Source organism: Cupressus sempervirens, chromosome 5, assembly GCF_028749045.1.
Source record: "Cupressus sempervirens isolate cs-2001-9-10 chromosome 5, ASM2874904v1, whole genome shotgun sequence".
NCBI lineage: Eukaryota > Viridiplantae > Streptophyta > Pinopsida > Cupressales > Cupressaceae > Cupressus > Cupressus sempervirens.
In genome coordinates, this window is record NC_143122.1 from 728,465,382 (window position 1) to 728,488,211 (window position 22,830).

Here is a 22,830-nt window from a genome sequence, read left to right on the forward strand (position 1 = left end):
CCTATAGGAAATATGACATTATAAGTTGTCAAAATCCCTATTTTTAAAATTTTCTTTTCATATTTATAACTTAATCTAATTAGTAGATATGTGTATATATTAGTTCAATATATATTTACATAAACAAAATATAGTCTGTATTAATAAGAGAATATATATCCTAAAATAAGAGGATATTTTGTGTATATATTTCATTGATATGCTAAAAATGTTTATTCAATTCAACTTTTCTCTTATTATGATTTTCCTGATAGTGGATGGCAGAGTGTGATCTAAATTATTATAAGAATTTTTGACATGTGCAGTTGAAACTAGAAACACTAAAAACAAGTTATAAGTTACAAAAAAGAAAACTTTCCCTTTATTATTTAAGGTGTAGCTCTTTGTGTTGATGAAATTTTAATTTTTTTAAGGGGGATATAACTAAAAAATTAACATTTCTAAATTACATCCCAACAAGGTAGTGAAAATTGATTTCACTTTTATTATGTTTGCACATCTAGACTTCAAAAATAACTTTTATTGTCCATATACTTATGACATTTATTATATTAAGTTCCCTATCAATCCTTTATGCATCAAGATGCATCTTGACAATTCATTATTTGGTAACCTTAGATGGGAAATAGTGTGTGATCTCATTAGAGATGTGCTAGGAAAACCACTTTTAGCCTTTGTGGTCAATTTGGAGACATAGGAGGCCACATGGCATATGTAAGACTACTTACCAAAGCATGAAACTAGTAGCAAGCATGCTTTCAGAAGTATTATATTTATTGATGAAATCCTCAAAGTAATTATGATTCTAACAAGTGCTAGTACTCCAAGATAGGAAATTGTGGATGTCATAATGCAAACTAAAGGGTTATTGGACAAGGTATTTAGCTTTACATACCAACGCACTTTTTGGGAAGGTAGTGGAGAAGCTGATGCGTTAGATATAATAGGTAGATTGATGCTATCTATTGAAACATAATTTTCACTCAATATTTACCACATTAAATATTGTGGATATTGAAAGGGGCATTGCATCTCTCATAAATTATTGTACCCCCTAAATAATCATTGTAATGAGAAAGAATATTCATTATACTTATGCTACAACTTTTGAGATAAACTTTAGATTTTTCTTGGCATTTCATTTTCATCCTCATGCACCATTATTATTTATTCTATTTTCTTATATATTATTAGTGGTGAGATCAATCAAGTTGACCATACGACCATTAAGGAATTTAAAAATAATTCCATAATTTGGCTTGTAATAGAAGTAGGGAAATTTGAATAGTATGTCGAGGGCATGGAATAATTAAAGCCACATTTTTTCATGAAATATATATATTCTTGAAGAAATAGAAAACAAGTTATTAGAGGGTTTTGATACATCTTTTTGGTAGAGTGGAGTGTTTAGACAACAAGCTTGATGGTCAAAGGGGAATCTATGTCCTGAACTATAATACCACTACAAGCATGGAATTAAGGGGCTTCTTATACTCTCCATATTCTTGTTGAACTGATTTAGCATCAACTCAAGAAGGTCAAGTGATAGGTTATTCTTGATCACTTTGTATGTGAGATCCATTGCTTCGCATGATACATTGTTAAGTTTTCTCGAGCTGTATATTTGATGCACAATGAAATGTATCCTAAACTTCAATTACGTTTATGTGAAAAAACTAATCTTCATTCCCCTTCCATCCCACTCAGCGAGGGTTTTCTTTTCTAGTTTGAACTAACTTAGGGTTTTAGTAATTTTAGCATTTTTCAGTATTGGAAGACCAGTGATCCTATGGATCATCTTCTTCGTTATCAAAATGGGTTGCTCCAACCACAACTGACCATTATGCATATGGATGAGGATAATCTTAAACATTTGATTTGAAAATCTAATGGCATGTGTGGAATGTGAGTCAAACCCTTTGCTCTACGATGTTGATGCTTTAGTTTTAACACACCATTCACACACAATTCTATCAACAACTCATCCATTTCCAATGTTTTAATATCTTGAATAGCATAATGGAAATGAAAACAAATATCATTATTCAATAGTACCTTTGGTGGGATTTGAGATTGAGCTCTGCTGGGATTTAGGGTTTTTGCAACAACCAAACTTAGCATGAAGTCTAGTGCCTTCCATTCAATGCCTCGAACCAACATATCATATCCTTTCTTTGATTTGCTACCAGTGGATGTCATTGTGCTTAGTAGGGTTTGCGAGAATACAAAAACCTTTAAATTGCAATTCACAAGATTTCTCTAATGCACTAAGAATGTTGTGTACAAATAGCTCTCAAACATTCATGGTGAGAAATGAATTCAATTTCATCCTTTTATCAATTGTCTCGTTTAGATTGCCATAAATGTCTGGTATGATTGTTCACTCAAATGACAAACTTTCATCCACTTCACTTGCTTTACATTCTTGGTAGAGTCATCCATGACTCAATATCCTCATAACAATTTTAGTAGCTCCTAACCTTGCTTGGCAAGGTCTTACAACCTTACCTAGATCAATAATGTCTACAATCTAATCTCATTCACTAGTGACTTGCATCTTCTTGATTTCTCTGTGATCCATTTGCATCTTGAATGTTGATATGGATCCTTAATTCTACTCACTGGAACTTATGTGAGATGTCTTCTTAAGAATCCTAGTTCTAGTACTTCTTGTGAGAGATCAAGTAGAAATACTTGAGTCACCCAATTCTTGATAGATATGTTCATCATTTCTTAGACTTGCATTCTTAGAAGATTTTGGAATGCCTTTTTATCTCATTTTATTTTTGATGTTTTCAGCCTTGGCTTTCTTTTCATCTTCAATTCTTCCAATATTCATATAGTTCTTGGCAAGATGACCAAGTTTTGTACAAATGAAACATCTTCTAGTAGTGTCTCTTGTCCTCATGTGATATTTTGCACAATTCAGTCCAATGTGTCCAAATTCTCCACAATAGTGACATCTACGCCAATTTTTATAGTTCCAACAAAATATATCTTTTACAATATATTCTGTTGGGTTCAATATCTTATTTTTACATTCTAAAGATTTGTGCCCATGCTTGTTACATTTGTGACATTTTCCTTCAAATTTAGGTTTCTCTTTGCATTCATTAGCTCTATGACCATGCTAATTACAATTGTAGCATTTTTCATTAAATTTAGCTTTCCCATTGCTCCAACATTTGTTTGATATATGACCTATCTTACCATAGTGACTACAAGTAGATCTCTGATTCTTTTGAGCTCTTTGCTTGGATGATTCACCTTCTTCTATATATCCAATTCCTACTTTACTTTTTTGTTTGTAATGGCTTTTCTCATTCAATTGATTCATGTCTACTTGAGATTTCATCATTCTCTCATTGATTTCTCTTTCAGTGTTTAGATCATGCTCCAATCTTTCATTTTCTGATCTTAGATTCATGATTTCTTCATTTTCATTGGTGAGTTGATCAATGAAGTCTTCTTGTTGAAGGGATACGTGTTGAATTTCATTATTCTTTTCTTCTATCTATTCTCTTATCCTTTTTTTCAGTTCCATGACTTGACACAATCTTATTAACTAATTTTTTTTTTCCTCTTTTCAAATTTCTTACTTCTTTTTGAAGTTTACTATTCCTTTCTAATAGTTCTTTGACTGCTTCATTAGCTTCATCTGAATTTTTTTCTGAATGAATGTTTTCAATTCTTTTTTCAATGTAGATATGGTCATTCATTTGGATTGCAAGATCTTTTCTCCTTTTTAGTGATTGAAAAAGTTGCTCATTTGCTTTCTTGAGTTGTCAAATAGCTAATTCCAAATCCAACATGTCATTGTTAATAGCCTTATCAAGTCTGAATACCTCCATAGCCTTTGATCTTTGCTCATGTTGTTAAATTTCTTTAGTGAGAGCCACAAATCTCTAATACCAATTTTTCGAAACATATATGATAGTCTAAGTTACTGAGAGGGAAGGGGTAAATCAATAACTAATAAAACTTAATTCTTAATTACCAATTAATCCTTCATGTCTATTCTGATCTAATTGCATGCATAAATAACTTAAAGCATTAAAACATTCACAACACTTTGACACACAATATGGTGACCCAAAAACCTTCCAAATAGAAAGTGGAACTGAGGTGGGGATGATACCCACAAGCTTTAGTATTGTAGTATAAAGTTGGCCTATTAAGGCTTACAATGATCACTTCTAACGATCTTCCCTATTAGGAACAATAAGGATTGGTAGGACCACCTTGAAAAAGGATTTACAAACATACAATGAAGTATGCACTCGATAAAGACATTTACAAAGGATTTAACTGATCCACCTATTAGGATAAAATAGTGTTTGATCTTTGATTTGCAACTTGGTTTGTTGAATGAGATTCCTTTGAGTGTAATGATCACCTTCTTGTGATAGATAAATCTTTGATGCTCCATATACTATTGTAACTTTTGTATTTTGCACATTTTCTCTTCTCTTATAATTACATTCCATATATATATATATATATATATATATATATATATATACTTATTGGATTAGATACAATACATTACATATATACCAATCCAATTTACAAATCAAAAAAGTTGGCTACAATACCAGTTTATACAAAAATGCACAAAGTCGGCTCAACTGCAAGAACTTAGGTTCTATAGAATAGCTCGGCGAGGTTCTGATGCTTGTCATCTATTGTCAATGCTCAAAATTTTCATGCATTCAATACACATAGAATCTTGGTCCATACTAATCACATCTAAGTAATCTGAACTCGGTTTGCACTGGTGACTTCATGAATACTGTGAAACTTGGCATATAAACCAAATCACTTGATTCACACTTCATAGCTCTATCAATATTATCACAATGAGCTCAATATAAACCGTCACTTGGTTAACACTAAATGACTCAGTCAATACTAGATTCCCATCACTATAATTGTGAACTCAAGAAGCATTGCACAACTTGGTTTGCATTGAGGAACTCTATAAACCTTATGAAGCTTAGTTTACACTGTTGATTATGATCATGGTAGAAACTGCTCAATGCAAACTAAATATTATCTCTTGCATTTGGTAGTAACTATAGAACTTGGTAGAGTCTAAAATGTTTCGTTAACTCAATTAACTATACAATATGCTTAGTAGATAATTACAATATGAATAGGTTTGTTTCACTAATAACAAACCTATCTGTAATGTCCATAGGTTTTTGCAATGGCATCCAAAAATTGAAACTAATACTTGTGTAATGTTTTTTTGTGTGTTGATGTGGCATTACATGATTTTTTTCTTTTTAGATATGAGCAATGTATTTCATTCAATTATGGGTAGTCATAGTCAACAATAACAACTTTAAATTCACAACTATTGGTGTGATATTATTATTATTATTAAAAACATTGGAGCATTAAATCAACAAGTGTCTTCTTAAGTATTAAGTCATCTCCTCTAGATGGTGATTTGATAACCATAAAGCATTTGTGTGTCATAGTGTTATAGAGTTTGTACAATTTAGGAGTGAAGAGTAACACATGAGTACATTATAGTTAAAATTTATCATAGTTCAAGCACCTAAGACCTCATTCAGGGTCAAAGATGAGGTTTGTCAATTGTAGTATCCCTAGATGATCAACACAAAAAAAGTAAATAAGTATTTCAAATGTGTTGTTTATGGGGCTTTCATGGAGTTGTAAGTTGTAGTGTCTATTTTGAATTAATGAAGGTTCAAAATTGTTGGAATTGCTTAGTCCATATAACAATTTCTTGGAAGGCTTCTTGTAGACACCTAAAATTGTTTTATGCTTATAGATTTTTTTAATATTATTTTTCTTTATTATTTAAATATTTATTTCATTATTTAATTTATCAACATTATTATTCTAATTCTTCATAAAATCAATCATGAGATTAGTTAGTCATTTCCCTCTTGCATTAATTAAATAATTAATATTAATCAATTAATTACTCTTGAAATAAATGATAATTATATTAAATTTGTATAGTTCCAAAATTTAAATAACTATTCCAAATTATTTTCATTAACTAATTTATTCATTTAATTGTACATTATTTTTTTTAAATCAATTTAATTTCAATTTCATCTCATTTTAATTAATTTTATTTTGATTCTATTTCTCTTCAAAATTTTAATTTTAATTGAATTTAATTCAAAAATCAAAGATCAAATTTATGAGCTCATTTAAATCATAGAAATATTAAAATCCAAACTTTGATTTTATCTCAAAATCCCATTTATTTAAATTCATACTCTCATATAACCTAAAAATCTTCTTATTTTTACCTTGTCCTTTTTCCCAATTCAACTCACCCCTTTTGAATTGAAATGGAAATAAATCTTACTATCTCAAGAAATATTCCAAAATCAACCCATCTCTCATATTCTCAACCAGTTATCCTAGTTTTCTCATATAGTCTTGGTCCTCCCTGTGATCTCAAAAATCTATACTAGCGGTTGTTCATTTTTATACGTCCAAGTGATATCTTTGTCAGAAGAACAGAACAAATAAAAATTTAGTCTTAATAAAAAATAGACAATTTATTTCATAATCAAAATAAAATTGCATGAATTTTAGCCTAGTCTTATCCTTACATATAAATATTACAATATAATTGTATATTATATATAATTAATTAAATTTTCGTAAATCAACCCTTGTATAGTTAATATCCATATTTTATATATAAAAATTATTACTATGTGTTACTATTTATAACATATACTTCACTTTTAATATTGAAAGATCTCATTTTGAAAATTTTATTTCAAATAAAGTAATAAATTCAACATAGATTTTTTAAAAATTGATTACTTGAAAATCACATTTGTAATACATAAATAATTACAATTTTTAATTGTAACAAAAAATTATAATTTTCTTTAATCATAAAATTCAATACTTCTATTTCTATATTTATTTAATTTCATAATTCAACATTTCATTTTATAATATATTAGTATAAAATTATATATTTTTAATCTAAATTAAATTATATTTATTAAATTAGCTAAATTAATGTATTCAATTTATGTGGACATGCAAACTATAGAAAAAATGTCATTCTATTAAAGCTTAGAAAAAGTAACATGCATCCATTATATTTGGAAATCCTAATGATAGAAATAAAATGTCACTCTACTAAAACTTAGAAAAGGAATTTAGAAAAGTCTATCCAATAGAAAATCATTTTTCGTAACAAATCAAAATCATTTTTTGCAACAAAATAGAAAGACAATTATTTTTATTCTAATTTTCTTAAGGATGACTTCTTCTTGATTATGACACTTTCTTACATGTAAACCAGGCCTAAAATTTGACAGTGACCCCCACCAGTCTTATGATTTTTCTATGATGCTTTGGTCATTTTAATACCTTTCATTTTACCTTTAATGAAAAAAGTTGGCTGTCATTTTTAATATTTGAATAATCAATATCAAAAAAATTTAGATTCAAAAAATTGCAATTAATAATATGTAAAAAAAAAAAAGAATTTTTTTTTCTAAGAAAACAATTATAAATTTATAACACATAAAAAAATGAAATAAACTAGAAGTTTATTTTAGAAAGAGAAATTATATAGAAACTTTTTTTTTTCTGATTAAAATTAAAATTAGAAAACAATTATAACCCTATAACACATGCAAAAAAACATGGAATTAACTAGATGTTTAATTTAGAAAGATTTAAAATTGATATAAATATGACAAATAAAATATAAACATTGAATTACACACAAATATTCTAAATTAGTAATATATATAAAAATATAATATATTATGTACTAATATAATAATTATTAATAACAAGTTGTTCTAAATTCAAATTACAGTTTTTTAAATTTAGAAACATTCTTATTTACGACTTTAAATACATAAATTAATAACATATATTTTAATTATTGAGCAAAATACTATATGGTCTATAAATTTTTTTATGACTTATTGATATTTCAAAGTGTAGTATTGATAGTTTTATAAAAATAATAACATGTCAGTCCTTATAGTTTACAAATATTTTAGACTGCCATATACGGTTCAAAAGTGCAAAAATGGCCATTACGACCATCAAATTCTAGGACTGATGTACACCATCTTTTCAGACTTTCTCATTTTATTTGTTAGTTCTCTTACTCAAACCTTTCACTACTTTGTCATGAAAAGTATTTTAAATAAAATTTCAAGTTCAAAACATTAAAAAAATTATGATATTTATAAGCAATCTAGAATAAAATTATAAGGTATATAATATTAGTAAATAGTAAATATTTATTAAGAAAATATGTTTGCAAATCGCATATAATTTTTTTCTAATTTATGTAAAGAAAATGTATAAAGATTAAATTATAAAATATTTAAGAATGGTGAGCTTTACATAGAGCTTTGGTATTCCCTTTTTGCACTCATTGTTAGATGTAATACCATATTTCCCTTCTAAACCTTTTATAATGATCCTAATATATAGGTCTTTGGATGCATAAAAATATTTTTTGACATTTTATTTAAATTTATATTCTCTATCTTTATTAGTATTGGTTGAAAGGTTGCATACTATTGTAATGAGTTTCTCTTAGCTTATTATTAAAAAACTTTATTTCCACCAATTACTATTGAGAATTTTTTTTTTTTTTTTGTTTTTTTTTTGTTTGAAAATTATCCTAAAGTTAACATGCTAGTTTTTTATATTTTTAAGTGATCAAAATCATTTATCTTAGCAATAATTGGCTAATAGATGTAACATCCTATACATGGAACAAGCCAATATTTAAGGAGGCACTACCACATTTTTAGAACATATCATTTAAAAAAATTTATTAATATTTATTAAGAAGACATGTTATTTTACACAAACACATTTTATATTTTTCTTCATTTAGATTATTTTGAAGATTTTAAATTATATTAAAACAATTCTAAAATTAACTTTAAATTTAATAAATTTTACTTTTACATTCAATTATTTTAATAAATAGTTAGTTCACTATATTATAAATAAATAAAATGTATAAACATATAATTAATCTTTAGTAAGTTTAAATTGAAATTATATATATTATATTAAATAATCAATATTTTTAAAAATAAATATATAAATTAATTACTTTAATTTAAATTATTATTTGTAAATTTATTATAATATTTTTTACTAAATTAATTTATATTAGAACTACAATATATTATTAGGAAAATACTAGCCACTATGTGACACTTGTTAAAAGAAGCATCATAATAGATTAAAATGAATCAAATTATTAAATGAGAGAAAGCACACAACATCAATTTAGCTTCTATGCATGCATTGATAAATAAAAATACATTAGAAATTTAAAGCTCCAAAATCAAATATTAAACATTGATTTAAAAGAACAATTCTGTATGATTAGTACTTCAACATAAACAACTTAATTTATTTAGGGTATTTTAATTTTTTATATTCTCCAAAAATAAAGCATAATATAGTAGACAAAAAAGTTGCATGAACCAAATATTTGTTTTCTAAATCTTTTACGCAATTAGAAAGAAAGTCCATATAATGGAACAAAAATCTTTATTCACATTTTAAATTGAAAATAGTAATGGAAATTGAAATAATCAACTCACAAGCTAAACAAAATGTGAAAAACTAGGACTAGTTATTTCCCATCTCCATGCATTGAACTTGTTGCCCATCATTTCCCTTGGTATCATCACATTCTCCAATAATATACACAAATCTATCAATGGTCTCTGCAACTTTATTGTTTAGATCAGAACTGTCATCAGTTCTCTTCAAATACCTCTCAGACATTACAGACATCCGGCTTGTGTAGATGGTCTAAAGTGGTTTGCGGTATCTTTCAAAATACAAACGATTGTCGATCAATGTCTGAAATTCAGGTGTGGAAAGCCCATTTTCATCAATGGAAACGTAAACACTATAAATGATTCTTGTGTTACATACACACACTTGTCAACATCTCCTCCCATGTTATGCAAAAATCTCCTCCCATGTTTTCCAAAGCATCCAATTCCATTCACAACTTTACTGTGAAAAAATCATACATGCAACAAAATTCTTTTTTAGGTATACAAGTACTATGGAATGAACTAGAGAAAATCAATTAAGGAGGAGGAAACAATTAGAGAAAGGAATACATAATAGAAAGGGTGCATAAGAATAGAAAGTAATTAAAATGAAAAAAAAAATTAAAATAGCTAAAAAAACAAAGCAATTAACAAGAAATACTTTTTTTGACATGGGGCTGAAAATTTTTTGACACAAAATTATACTAGCAGTTGCACATTTATGTATGTGCAACGATTAAGCCGATAGGATTTATTTGTATTGGGGAGAGAGATAGTTATGAAATTTATACAAAAAAAAAAATATTTATTTATCTTGATAAGACTATAAAGGTGTACATAATTTATATTATCAAAATGTGACAAATAATTATCATGAAGCCAACATTACTTATTGAACTACAAAGTGTCATCAATAGCCATACAATTTAGGTATATCTAGAAAATAATACATAGAAATTACTTTACTAGGCATTGTTTATTGACCATGACCTTATGGTCATCATGTACCTAGAGAATCAGATATGGATGTGTAGATATAATAAAAATTCATAATAAAATGTATATATTAATATTTATACCAAAATATTATATATAATAATTAAAATCAATATATAATTAAACAATACATAATTATAATGAATATTTAATTTGAAAAAATTGATTGTTTTATATAGAAATATTTCCATCATATGTAAGATATATATGGCTTACAATAAGCCTTTTTAAATTTAAATTTAACTAAAAAAAAATTTCCACATGAAAAAAAAAATTAAAAATTTCAATTGGCATGTATGTGTACATGAAAGAGTGTAAGGAACTTTATACTCCCATAATGTAATGATCTCTGTGTAGCTTAAATTTCAAAACATCTCGGAAAAAGTAATTAAAAATACTAGATGGGAGCAATTAAAAATTGAATTCAAGCTTAAGCATTAGTGGAGTGTTAGAGAAAAGAAAAGGAAAATTGAACTAAAAGTTGAGCGGCCCCACAGTATCTTCCTATGCTAGTTAAGCCCAATTGTTGTCAGCATGAATATCTATAACCAAGGCACCCAAACCATTTGATGTGTGCGACAGAGATGAGTTAACCCATCATTTTATTTTGCTATGTTAGTCCCTTGAAGTCAAACTTTAGAACCTTTATAGTAGATTTACAACTATTCATGGATATTATTAAATATTGAAATGGTAGTGATATATATATATATATATATATATATATATAAAGTTGTCAAAGATTTCAAATACTTATTTTGAGGATCAAAGTAACCTTCGTTGGGTGTTTGGAGAGGTCTCAATCAACACGGTAAGAACTATCAATACATAAAAACCATTCTAAAATGATCATTCATAGTTCAATAAACAACATTCCAAAAACTCTTGATATGCAACTTTTTACTTCAAATTCTAAAACCACAATTTTGAAAATACCCAAATAAAGAACACGGTAAATCTAGTGAATTTAATACCTGTATACCATTAAAAAGTGCATATATGCTAAAATTTCTGCAACAAAACCATTAAAAATGGAACAAACACCATTATTTTTCTAAGAATAACTTTATTATATATATAAACATGACAACAAATATGTAACAAATATACTGAGAAAAGGTCCATTTATTTGATAAGAAACTAATCAATGAAACTAACAAATCTAGCCAGAAACTCACATTGAATATCAAATATCTGCAACAAATGAGCAACTTAGTTCAAGAAAAAGGCATTGAGTTTGATCACCATATGAACATATTGATCTAAAACTATTTACTAAAATTTAAATGTGGAAAACTCAGCAAATATGATGACACCCTAAAAAGATTGTGCATGAGGAAGGAAAGGTCAAGTTTAAGGAAAATGTTTTGATACAACGAATCCTATGGAAGAGGAAAAAATTACAGATACGAAATACAATGAAATCTTGAAAACATAAAAATAAATATTCTAAAATTAAAATATCTAAAATAATGGAAAAACAAGATACAATAATAAAAAATAACTGGCCTGACAATTTTCTAGCAATAAATTGTAAAAATTGGGAACAAAGTTCCCACATATAAGCCTATTGGCTTAAAAATTTGGGAGCAAAGCTCCCACATGTAAGCCTATCGCCTTAATAAATTTATCTTATAACCCATTTTAAGGATCCTAAGTTTTATGCAAGTTATCCAAGTTATCAATATTATCAATAAATCAAATTCTCAAATCTCAATGTCAAGACATTGCAAAAGTTATCTCTAAGTGGGTCACATATATGAGTCCCAACAAAGTGAAAAGAAGAAATAGATAAGTTAGATAGGAACTATAACTTTTATTTGATTATCTTGTTTCAATTTATCTCTCTTTACGATTATGCTCTATCATTTGTAAGGTTTCATGATGACTAGCAGTGCTACTAATCTTCTTTCTAAACCTTGTGCATATAAAGTGAATAGATTGAGGCATTTTTCTTACTTATGTAAGGGACGTTCCTCCTCATCATTGAGTTGATAACTTAGTTATAGAGGGAATTTGAGTCTTTGATTAGTGGTTGATCCTTTCATCGAGTGAGTATAGATCATCTAAATGTCACTTGTTCGGAGAATGCTCTTACATCAAAATTTTGACTACCTCAAAATTTATGTTTTAATAAACTCTAGTGACATTATTATCTGTATTAAAAATGAAATAAAATATAATATTCAATTTTTATTTATTTTAATGTTAAATGATTCATTTTTACTAATACATAAATTTAAACAAGTACATTAAGAAATTTAAGCTCAAAAAACTAACCACATAAACCCTACTAGTATCAATTCGTATGCTCTATCAACATATATAAAAAGCTTAATCTAACCGAGTTGACCTTACAAGTCTCATTGTCACTAAGGAAGGTAATTGGTGTTGTTAATATCTTTCACACCAAAGTGTTGTCATTGATTGGCACCCAATCGAGTATGAAGTATGTTATCGATGTCATGATAATGGCAAACATCTACACCAGTCACCATAAAGATGAAGACAAGACAAGACAATGTGTTATAGTCATCATGATGAGTAATCATTCTAACACGACGGAGTGGACATGTTCTGCATTGCAATGGAATTAACGTTCTAATGACGAAATAACAAAAAGAAGAAAGGATAGGGAGGCTAAGGCTATACCTATCATAGATTGGCAATGCTACTAGTCTAGACTCTATGACATATCTGTCACAAGTTCTTCATGAACTACTTAGATATGCGATTCACATTCTGAATTGATTGTTCTGGACAAGATGTTTTTTAGGGTTTTGACACCCAGAAAAGCAAGGCAAGCTCCCAAAATTTATTTTTTTTGCTAGAAAATTTGTAAGACCATGTTGGTTTCTTAATTTTTCAATTGATTTTCTGGTGTGACTTAAAAAACCATTTCTTAAAATTCTAAAAATGAATTATTCTTTTTGATACTTTTCTTTTAACATTGCAATTTATCTCATTTAAAAAGCTTTCCAAAATTTCAAATATGTATTTTTGTAGATTTTTTTGAAAATATTGTAAGATAGAAATTCTATTAATATTATATTTTGAGTAACTTTAAATATTAAATTTTAGATTTAACATTAAATATGATAGAGTTATTTAAATGTGATAAGAAATGCATCATATTATTAGAATTTTAATGTGAATGTTAATTTTTTTTATGGTAATTATATATTTAAAAAACTTATGTTCCTTTTCAAAGAGTTTAGTGTTGAATTCTCATTTTTCTTAGAATGAATTTGCTACACACTAATTTTGATTGCTTTATAGAATGACATATTTTTAACAACCTTGATTTGTTTTGATAAACTGAGTAAAGGCAATAATCTTTAAGAGTTGTGACAATGTTGTTTTCAAAATAATTTTGATAATTCTTTTTACAAGCCCCAATCTATCGACTCATTACATAAACATCTAAACACCTGCTAGTAATAAAAGGGAATCTTTTATAAATGATTGATACACATTGGCATATAACTCATTTATGATGGCAGATATAAGTTGAAAGATAATTTGGGTAAAACTGATTTGTGGCGCAGAGGGAACAATTGATATATTCATAGAAGCTAATGCTGCGCATTTTTTAGGGCGCTAACTTCAATCTAATTTAGAAACATTGCAGCAGCTTCCTTGTTTTTGAGCTACCAACCCAAAAGTGTCGCTGAAATTTTTTTCGCTGCAACAGAAGCAAAATATGCCACCAAGAAAACAGTCGAACCATTCAAATTACCCGGCAAAACATTCACCAATGATATCAGAGACGACGTAAATTCAGCCGTTCAGCTCTAATTCAGCAGTGGTACCTCCGAATAAGCGGCCTTGATGTTGGCAATTTTTAAAGTTATGAGACAGAGAGGCTCCTCTTCCTTGGTTTCATTTTAATGGCATGGTTTTCCTCTCTTACTCGCCTCTCATAGTTGTCATCATGGATTATATATCAGAAATAGACGATGATAATTGGTTGCCTTTTCTAAACTGCTGATCAGCAATATCAATTTCAATATTTGGTAATAAACAACTGCAAGTTGATTAGATTGTCTAAGTGGTTCTGTAAAAATATTTCCCTTTTATGTAAGAAATTGTATATATATATATATAAACCTTGTTCGATAATTATTGTAATAAATGACTAGTTAATATTAGTGATAATCATGATTATGTGGAAATGTCACAATTTACATACATTTGAATGGAAATGTGTTTTATACTTTCTATTCTAATTAATAAACAAGTTTTATTTGCCATAAGTTATAATAGTTCAATTAGTTTAATTAAGTAGCTTAGTAAAGTATTAAAATTTTCAAAATATTATATAGAATATTTTTCATTTAAAATATAATCATGAGTTAAAATGTTGAAATTTTGGTCCTTTCAGATTCATAAAATAATTGTGTGTCTGTGTGTGTGTGTTATTGTGTTATGTATATACATACATATTAATCATTTGATAGTGTATTTGCTATCTAATAACTTTTAGATAGTAATCAGAAGCTTGGCATTTTTTATTTGTCTAAGTTCATTGTGCTCTAAGTTGTGCTCTAAGTTGTTGTATGATTCTATATTTCATTTTATAATTATTAATAAAAAAATTCATTCAAGTACATATTTTAAAGTTTTGATTAAGTAAAGTTTGAAGGGCCCAAACCCATTACATCAAAATAACATCATGTCCTTAGAAAACAAAAATAAGGTCACGAGAAGTGACACCTATCAAATTCTCTATGTGTTAATTAGATACCTTTCTGAAAGATGTATTCCTATAATGAATCATACATACATTTTTCTTTAAACTAAAATCATTTTGAACTTCAAGATGATAGTTTTTTTCTTAGACATGATAATTGTCATTGCACTGTTTTCTTATCATCCCAAAAATGTAAGGAGATGTAGAGAAAGTATTTATATTTGTGCTTGGAAAAAGAGGGGTAAAAATTTATTAAGACATAAAGGATTACAACAAGGAGAGCTCAATAACGAACTCTGTCCTGATCAACAAGTGTTAGAGTAAATAATCAATTTACTAATTATTTATTCTATTTACTTAAGCTTACTTAGGTTAATGCATTTTATTTATTAGTTGTAGTCTAGGAGTTAGTTATAAGTTGTTGACAATATAAGAGTTTGTTCTCTACTAAGTCATACTTATCCTCTCGCCTTGTTCAAGGACTCTTCACCTAATGTGGATGTATGCTTAGTTGTCACACTTATCTCCTAGCATCTTCTAGCTCATTCTAGGAGATTCTTTGACCTCTTTATATTCAGGCTCTCTCTTTTTATTTTATCACTACTTCTTGCATATTGTAAATAGATATTTTCTTGTGTTACAATAGCTTGTGGTATCTCATGTTCATTTAGGGTTTTTCCCTTGCTCGATGCTCTTCTCTTCTTGGCTTCTCTTTGACAGGTTTTCGCATGCAAGTGATCTTGGGCATCTTCAAAATTGGATTTTATCAACTCCAGCATGGTATTAGAGCCTCCCTATTGTTGCTTCATTGAAGGATTTTTGAAGCCATGATTTGGAGTCACAAACCCTAATTTATTTATGCATTTTTTCTTTAAATCAGGGGATTAGCAAATTTTTGGAGCTCTTTGGACCTAATCTGATGTTGCCATTATATTTAGAAGGCCATTTGTAGTCAAGATTCATATAAAACTTTCTATTTTTAGTGACAGGGCATTTGGGAAAAAAAATTTGACCTCCTGGTTGTTGTCATACAGACTGTACAAAATTTCAGAGGAAAAAGTAATTTAAAAAAAATTGCGTAGAGAGCACGACCATGGCTCTACCCAGTGGTCACTGCGAGGCTGCCCGAGCATAACCTTTACCCTACCCCAACTGGCTGCGCCTCCCTTCATCTGCTCCAACACTGTCACCACCAGTAGTCCACCCCAGCTCTACCCATCGCAGCGGCGCCACTTCTATTCTGCCACTCCATCAGGTGTTTCTGCTTCTATAGCAGTTATAGTTAGCACCAACAAGTGACGTCAACAACTTCTATAGTCTGTCAGTGACTGAAACGTGGTAGGGCTGCCACATGGCACTTTGCCACGTGGCTCCTGCCATGTCAGTTGCCTACCATGTGGCATCCATGTGGTACTGCCACATGTCTACCACGTGGAATCTTTTTTTTTTGCAACGGCCTTCAATCCATCAAATTTAAACCAGTGAAATGTTGACATCAGCATGATGTCAGCACTACATTAGCATACCTTGCTTGCACATCTACAAGGTCAGTTTTGGACCTACTTACAATGTTTTGGCTATAACTTGAGCATACAGAGGTATTTTTCTGATCCAAAAGAAGGGCCAAAAATCTAGTTTTGAGACAAAGATATTAGTGTAGGTATTTTTTGGTTTTGATGTATTTTTATTGCCCATTTTTTCAGTTGAAGTCCAAAGTTCTATTTTTGACTCCAGTAAGCTTTTCTTTTGCATCCCATGTAAGTTTTTTGAAAACATTACATTTCTGGAAAGTTGGTTTTGTCTAATTTTAAGAAATGTTTTCATTTCCTTCAAATTCTGCCCCATGCTCTTTCTATCATTGTTTTGGCATTTTCGGTCCATGGTGGATATCTTGGGTGTTTTAGGTCCGAAGATCATTTTCTTGGTATGGGATCCTTTGTTTTGAGCTGTACTATGTTTTGTTGTAGCTTTTTTTTGGTTTTGATCATTGTAGTTATGATTTTGAAGCACTTTTATGTATCACACTGAGATAAAGTGTCACTCCTGAATTTCAGGGGTCATGAACATTGTTTTTGAGTCAATTGTACATGCACTATTTTCATAAAGCACCATGGGGGGGATAGTTGATTTTTGTTTTTGGCATTCTCCTTTTGTCAAGTGATTGTCCGTTCCATGACATTAGCCCCCTAGCATTAGTGTGACTATGTCTTTATAGGTGTCTATACCTCTTCCTCTCTCATCATTCTTGGTTCATCTACAGGAGACTTTGGCCCTTCTTATTTGCTTATCATCTCACCCCATCTGCATTAAGGGGGGGTTATGCTATTGTTCTAATGCGTCTTTGGTTCGATGGTTTGATAGTGTGAACTATATATTTAGTGGTTGATCCTATATACAAGGTGATTGTAGTGGCTAGCTACCTATGCGTTTCGGTGAGATGGATCATCTACCATATAGACATGCTCAGTTCATGCCCTCTTCTTCAATGGAGGTTCTTTAGATCAGCAATTTTCTTTCTGATGGCAGATTGCGGCTTCTTCATCCTTTAGTGATGCTCTTCATGATCACTCCTTGTTCCTATTTTAGGGGACATTTTTGTAGTTGGAGGATTCTTATGTTCCTAACTAGGTTCTTACCTCTTTTTGGGGGAGAGTCTTTCCCACATGGTTTTCTCTCTTTCCCTAGTTTCAGAGGTTGCATCTTTTGCATTTGTACATGGGTACCTAACATGGCCTCATTATCGAGACCTATTCTGCATTTCATCTTAGTTCTATGAGCTTAAGGCATTTCCCTAAGTTGCACCTAAGGCGAGGTGTTAGAGTAAATAATTAATTTACTAATTATTTATTCTATTTATTTAAGCTTACTTAGAATTAATGCATTTTATTTATTAGTTGTAGTCTAGGAGTTAGTTATAAGTTATTGACAATACGAGAGCTTGTTCTCTCCTAAGTCATACTTATCCTCTCACCTTGTTCGAGGACTCTCCACCTAATGTGGATGTATGCTTAGTTGTCACACTTATCTCCTAGCATTTTCTAGCTTGTTTTAGGAGATTCTTTGAGCTCTTTATATTCGAGCTCTCTCTCTTTGTATTTTATAATCACTTCTTGCATATTTTAAATACATATTCTCTTGTGTTGCAATATCTTATGGCCTGTCGTGTCCATTTAGGGTTTTTCCCTTGCTCCATGCTCTTCTGTCCTTGGATTCTTTTTGACAAGTTTTTGCATGTAGGTGATCTTGGGCATCTTTGGAGTTGGATATCATCAACTCCAACAACAAGATCATCAAATTCTCATAACATATCAAGGGGTAGCTACCTCCTATCCATAATATTCTAGCCTAGTGCATGAATGGAAGCCTATTTGGCCAATAATCAACAACTCTATTCCATTCATGAGGAATATAAGTAAGCCTAATGAACTCAAGAGAGGTATGAAAGAGAAGATTCTGATTAATAGTAGTAGCCAATTGCCAACTAACATCCTCAAGCTCCTACAAAGTAATTTCACAACCACTTGGGAGTCAAACTCATAGATAATCTTATCTCATCCCCTCAAACAACATTTTTCAACAACATATAAATTGGCCAAAGCCTCCATGAGATTGCTAGTATGGAAACCCTTATGCATTGAGAAAATAATTTAACTTCACCAAAGCTGCAATGAGCCACTCCCCCAATATTAGTAGGTCTTGGATTCCCCTAGGAAGAAACATCAATGTTAATTTTAAGAACTCCATGAGGAGGAGGATTCCAACTCACCTGCTGATTCACATCTCCCTTCCCTTATTATTGAGGTTGTTTGGGAACTCTTTGAAACCATTGAGCTATAGCCCCATCTTGAAGATGAAAATTGAGGTGATTGCATATAGCAAGATCGATCAAATTCATTACCCCATCTAGCTAACACTTTACTTGAATAGTTTCTTGAAGAGAATGTGTGATCTTCCACCAAAGATACATAACACCAATTCAGACATATTGAAAGATTCACCAATTCGTATCCAATGAAATATGTCAAAGAATGAATAATGGGCCAATAATCCAAGCAGCATGGAGAGGAGAAGCCTTGGTGGGAGTTCTTCCCAAGTGGGCCCAGAACTTAGGGAAAGAGGAAGCATGCCAATAAGAGAAACCCCAAGCACTCCACCAAAGGTTCCATAATTGAGTAGACAAGGAGTAATGGAAGAATAGATGGGAGACAAACTCCTCCCCATTACCACACAAAACTCAAAAAGAGGGGCCCTATAATCCATGTTTACAAAGATTTTCCTATGTAAGACAACAATTGTGAGCTACTAGTCACATGAAAAAATTTCACTTAGACCAAGAAAATTTATTCCAAACTTTCTTCCACCAAGGGACCTTAGCATCCCATAACAATTGTCTTATTATCTCCAAATACCCAACAAAGACAAAATATTTACCAGAAAAGGTACCTTCCCAAGCTAAAACATATGGTCCTAGTAGAGAGCAACACACCCTGGAGGCCAAAATATGAGAAAGTTCCTAAAAATCAACCTATGTACCTCTACGAGGCCAATCTAAAGAGTTCTTCCATCTATAATCAACAATAGTTCCCAATTTATTGTGAGTCTTATAATGAGCCACTTTATCCTTTCTAGCAGCAAGAAAAGAATCATAGAGAGTTTGAAGATGAAGGTACATGGATAAGATGGAGGGGAATCCATCCCAAGTATTAGACCAAAATAAAGCCTTTGAGCCTCTATTACATATCCAAAAAAGACCCTTCTTAAGTAAATGAGCACTAGTCTTGAGATTATGCCAAACCATAAAACCATGACCTTCAAGAGGAAGTGCAAATATAGAGCACAAATCAACACCTCTAAAATATTTTTGAGTAATAATATGGGCCCAAAGCTGATGATGTCCAGAGCACAATTACTAGTAAATCTTACCAACCAATGCTTGACTACTCAATATAGTTGATCGAAGACCAAGATCACCCCCCTTCTTAGGCCTACAAAAAGTCTCCCAACAAATCAATCTCCATTTAGAGCTATGCAAATTACCACTACAAAGGAATTGTTGAGAAAGAGCATCAAACTCCTTGAGAAAGTAAATAGGAGTAGCCTTAAGCATGCTTCTATAAGTAGGGAGAGCTTAAATAACATATTGAAGAATGGTAACCTGAGTAGTAGTAGAGGGCCATATATGAGTCCAATGATTTACCTTTTCTTGAAGCTTGTTAATCTAATACTGCTAGAAGAGTTGTGACTGCCTAGAAATAGCAATAGGGATGTTGAGATACATCAAAGCAAGTGACCCAAACTGAAACCATAGGATGTTAGCAATTCTTTGTTGAATATATTTACAAGTGTTTTAAAAAATAGAATATTTGTGCTCATTATGTTTTTGGTTTGATGCTTCCAAATAAATGTATCCAAAGTATGTCAAAAAGCTTTAACTTCCTTGATGTGAGAAAGTCTTGCAAGAGTAGAATCATCAACAAATTGAAGGTGAGAGAGAGTAGGTAAACCATTACCCCACCACCACCTCTGAATAGAGTTCTAAGACTCCTAATACTTAATGAATATTCCCAAGCCCTCGGTCATATTCATGAAAAGATAGGGGAAGAAAGGATACTTTGATAGAGACCTCTAAAGGCATGAAATAGCTGGGAAGGTTGACCATTAAGAAGAACATGAAAAGAGGTAGAAGTAACACAACTCATAGTCCAACTTACCTAGTCAAGGATAAAGCCAAAGGTAAGAAAAATATCCCTCCATAAACTCCATTTAACTCTATTTTAGGGCTTAGCCATATCCATCTTAACAAACATAGATCTCTCCCTTGAACTAGCCATAGAGTGAACAGCCTCAGTAGCGATAACCACCCATCTGGTATTTGTCTTCCTGAAATGAAACCAGCTTGTTCCTCTGAGATAATAATTGGGATCCACATTTTAAGTCTCTCAACAATCAACTTACTAATGACTTTGTAAACCACATTAAATAATGAAATAGGTCTAAAAACCTCCACTTGATTAGCCCACTCTCTTTTTGGAATAATAGTCAAGAAAGTACAATTCAATTCCCAAAGAATCTACTTGATAGAATATCATTCCTTAACCACCTCCAAAAAATCATGATTAATGATGTCTCAAAATTCTTGAAAGAATTGAATTGGATAGCCATCAAGACTAGCAGCTTTTCTCTTAGGCATGCCAAAGACCACCTCCTCCAACTCATCCAAAGAGGTCACTCGCATGAGATAACCATTTATTTCATGGGTAATAAGGGATCAAATACAAGAAAAAATAATATTCTCTTCATTATTAGTAGGAGGAGAGTCCTCAAAGAAGAGGGTAGAAATGTACTGAGCAGCCTCCTAGAACAAAGCTAGCAAGGAAGGTGATTGAATACCTTTAAAATTAACCAATTAAGAAATATAACTCTAATTCCAGTGAGATTCTACTCTCTTTCCTAGAGCCAATCAAATCTAACCTTTTTCTTCAAAAAAAATCCTCTCAAAGTTCCCATTCTTCCAGAACTTTAAAAGAAAGGGATTTAGCCTTGCCAAGATCCTAAAAAAACCTTGATCTCAAATCTTCCTAGTTATGATGTCAAGATGTTCCTCAGAAATCTTCTTCATGAAGTGAAGGTTCCCAGAACATTGTCTATTCCATATCTTGAGCATCCTTTTAACATTTTGAATCCTTTTAGAAAATGAGAATATAGCAGTACCATATGCAGGAGCTTCATCTCTCTACCAAAAAAATAAGAGATCATGAAGAGAGGATTCACGAAGCCACAAAAATTGAAACTTAAAAGGCGGATACTTTGGAATAATAACCCCAATAGCAGAAAAAGTAATTAGCCAATGATCAAAACCCCTCAAGTCCAAAATTTTTAAAGAGAGAGTAAGGGTGCCACTAACCCAGAAATAAGAGACAAGAAATCTATCCAAACATTCTGAGATAACATTAGCCTCAGTCCTTCTATTCTTCTAAGTATAGAGACCATTAGAAGGCTTAACATCAAAGAGGTGTAAAAGAGCTATGTGTTGACATAGAAGAGAAGAAGAAGGCCTCAATCGAACCAAACCACCCTACGTCACCTCCAGACATAAAACTAAATTGAACTCTCCTACTAACACCCAAGGATGAAAAGGGTAAAAATTTATAACATATTGAATATGCTTCCAAAGTTCTTCCTTTCCCACAAAATCAACAAGTGCATGCACATTAGTAATCATGATCACCTCACCTGAGTCCAAAGAGGAAGCCACCATCAAAAGAGCTGAGCAAGAAGACACCCAACCAATGGAAGAAATTTTTGGTGGATCCCAAAAAATAGTCAAACTAGTAGCACTTCCAATAGCTCTAACACACTAGCATTGACCATGAGGTCCAATAGTAGAGGCATATCGGACCATAGACTCCACAGAGAGCTTAGTCTCTTGGATACAAAAACATTAGGAGAATGATCAACCACTAAATTTTGAATAGCCTTTTGTCTAGGGATGTTATTCAACCCCCTACTAGGTAAGTGTACCAAGTTGTGGTGCCAAAAGGGGGGGTATAAGTGGACACGTTTTTC